Here is a 3,116-nt window from a genome sequence, read left to right as displayed (position 1 = left end):
GTTACCCTCTCCTGCCCGCTCTATAAAAACAGGTAACACAACTGTTCCGTGTTTAAAAAAAGAATGACAGCATGGAATTAAAAATACGACACAGCAAGAACACACCTAAGATGTTCAAAGATGTGAGGTGTCTGCTGTTGATTCCAGCTTCCACCTCAGTGACAGTGCAAGATCAGTGAACTGTTCAAGGTAAAAAAAAAAATTAAAACATTTCAGCAATTTTAAGATATTAACAATTAAATAAGTATGTGATTACATCATGACATCATGAAGGAGGCTACTGATTCTGCCCCTGTGACACTTGGTGGTGACGTGTGAGCTGATTTGCCTGGTAAATACCTTTTACATGAAATATTTTGTTCTTTGCTATCAATAGTAAATTAACTAATAACCTGCATTATTGCAGGACACTCAGCAAAATATGGACTCTACACCATGAGGCAGGCACACGTTAATATTCTATAAGAGCACATAAGGTCAGCAACACCACAGATTATCATTATTGTTATTACTGTACACTGTCCTGGATTTGTTTTCTTTCTGCATCTCATCATTAGTCATCTGGTTGTGAAAGCATGAGGATGTCCTCACACACCTGTAACCTATCAGCTCATCTGGAAGAATGGAGAGAGAAGAGACAACACCACATCTCCTGTTCCTGGAAAGCCTTCAGCCATCCTTCGATGACTGAGAACCTCCATCAGCTCTGTCTCCTGTCTGCCTACAATTATTATAATAAATATTGTGTTTGACAAGTTTTTGTGCTGCCAAATATCTCATTTTGATTCCAGTTTTGATATTTTAATGGATATTTATAAATTACATTAATTGAATTATCACATCGTTGCATGTTTAACTAGCTCTATTGTGATGAATTAAACTAGCATGTTTAAGTATTTATGGACATGAGCAAAAACAGGAAATGTAAAAATTGAGATTTATTTAATTAATATAACAATTAAAGGGGAAAGAGTCATTGAAAGGCACATCCTTCTTGAAGCTCCTGATCCTGACGACACCAGCAGGAGACCAGCTGCAGACACCAGAGGACCTAGAACCAAGAGAGCAGCTGGTATCAGTAAATAATGAAATCAGGGCAGTTTTAGTGGGCTGAACACATTACAGAATAATTTTCTCATGGGGTAGTTTTATAACTTTCTATGCAGCAGATTGTAACTTGAGTCCAGGGCTCCTGGAGAGCTGCTATCCAGCACGTTTCAGTGGTTTTCCTGCTTTAACAGGTTAGATTAGCTGTTAAGCAGCTCAGCTATTTGTTGCTGATTAAAACCAGGTGTGTTGAAGCAGATAAACCTCAAAAACATGCTGAATACTAGCTCTCTAGGGCCGTGGAGCCAAACCCTGCAGCTAATCTAATGCTATGGCTAACGGCTACTTACCATTCAGCGCTGGTTCTGTTGGGTCGGTTACGGTAGTTTCAGGCAACTCACAAGCTCAAAACAATAAGGCTCAGGTCCACTTGTCTCCTCCAAATAGACTTGGTCCCTCTCTTCTCGAGTGTCTGGGTAAGGAGGAGGAGAAACCTCCTCTGCTCAGAGTGAAGGGAGCTAGCATCGTCTCGTTACCCATCGTCTTCGTCACTGCCGCGGCTCCGCCGTCTCGGTCCGTCAGGCAACGCCTACTAATGTTGCAGTTTTTAAAATTGATACGTGGGTGGAGAAGGACTCTGAGGCACACTTGACCTGCTCTTTAAATTTTAACTAAGATGCACTGAAGTGCCAAACTATTGACTACACGTGTCTGCAGCATGATTAGACATTCATTTATTTAGTTTATCAGCAAAGAAAAAGTTTATTTGGGGGTGACTTGCTCTTTAAGAATGGAAGTTTCAAAATGGGCCTGTAGTTTGCAGCCAGCGAAGCATCCAGTCCAGGCTTTTTGAACAAAGGTTGAATAACCGCCTTTTTGAAATCGTCAGGGACTATACCAGAACTGAGACTCAAGTTAATTATGTGCAATATTAAAGGGGCGACTACTGGAAAGACTTCTTTAAAGAGGCGCGTTGGCATCACTTCATCCGGCGAGCCACTCGGCTTAGCCTCCCCAGCGATCTTGATCAAATCATCAAGACTATTTTCTTGAAATGCTACCAAACCTCTGATGGCAGTAACAGAACGGCCACATACCGGTGCCCTACACATGGGAGCCCGGAGCGCAGCAACTTTCCCATTAAAAACGTCACGGAACTCATCACACATTTTAGCTGAAGCCTGCACCACATGATGATCATTTAATTTCAGAACTGAGTTAATTAAAAACTACAGTACACTACGTTTTATTTGAACCAAAGCCTATTTTAAATGACTTGATTCACTATTTCCTGCTATGTGATCTTTAACATTGGAAGTGGATTTTGAGCTACATTATTGTACAAAAATTTGTTTGTGCATTTTATTTCACACAAATGTCAGCCTGAACAGTGAGCTTTTTAGAGGGGAAACTCACCCAGCTGATCCTTTTGTGCTGCCATGTGAGTCTCTACTGCCTTTATGCACACTCCAAATGTGGAAAAAAAAGTCCAACTGTTATTTTTTTTCCTGCGTTTTAGGAGTCGTGCCTAAAACAAACAATTTCAAAAAGTCTCCATTAATGATGCCACAAACAGGAACATTTAACTCATTCACTGCCATTGACAACTAAAGTTGTCATTTTAGATCCAACCGTCCACTTGCATTTTTTTTTTGCTATTTAGGTATTGAAACGAGCCCCCATGCTGAGAGAACAAACATCTCAGCTCTGAGATCTCCATCTGCATACGCCACACGTCACATGATCAGGAAGCAGAAAATTCATGTGTTAGGAGATCGTTTTGGGCCGTTCCTGTAAAAAAAGTGAGGCGCGAACCGGAAAAGCGTCTGCCGATCACAATACGACAACGGATTATGAAAGAACGGATAACGCTTGAAACACGCAGATTCTTCCTGATGTAAGAGGTGAGTCTCCGTTTTGTTTTGGTTGTTTTGGCGTCGACATCATCCTAGCGTGCAACGTTCTGTGACTCTTAAAAAAACAGTAAAAATGGCGAGAAACGCTGGCAACGAAGGCCTTTAGCGATCAGGAAATGGCTGGCAGCAAATGAGTTAAAGAGAAAGTTTTTT

General features: G+C 41.1%; 1 long non-coding RNA gene across 1 annotated transcript; it reads left to right on the top strand.

Annotated features, from left to right (window-relative positions):
- The first annotated feature begins 281 nt into the window (after nucleotides 1-281).
- On the top strand, nucleotides 282-759 carry LOC129154777 (uncharacterized). The gene is made up of 2 exons (XR_008560015.2): nucleotides 282-476; nucleotides 575-759. It is a non-coding gene; the product is annotated as an uncharacterized lncRNA (long non-coding RNA).
- Nucleotides 760-3,116: the final 2,357 nt, after the last annotated feature.

The sequence above is a fragment of the Nothobranchius furzeri genome, chromosome 12 (genome assembly GCF_043380555.1).
Source record: "Nothobranchius furzeri strain GRZ-AD chromosome 12, NfurGRZ-RIMD1, whole genome shotgun sequence".
Lineage (NCBI taxonomy): Eukaryota > Metazoa > Chordata > Actinopteri > Cyprinodontiformes > Nothobranchiidae > Nothobranchius > Nothobranchius furzeri.
The sequence above is the reverse complement of the archived record's forward strand: the minus strand, read 5'-3'. Positions and strand labels throughout refer to the sequence as shown.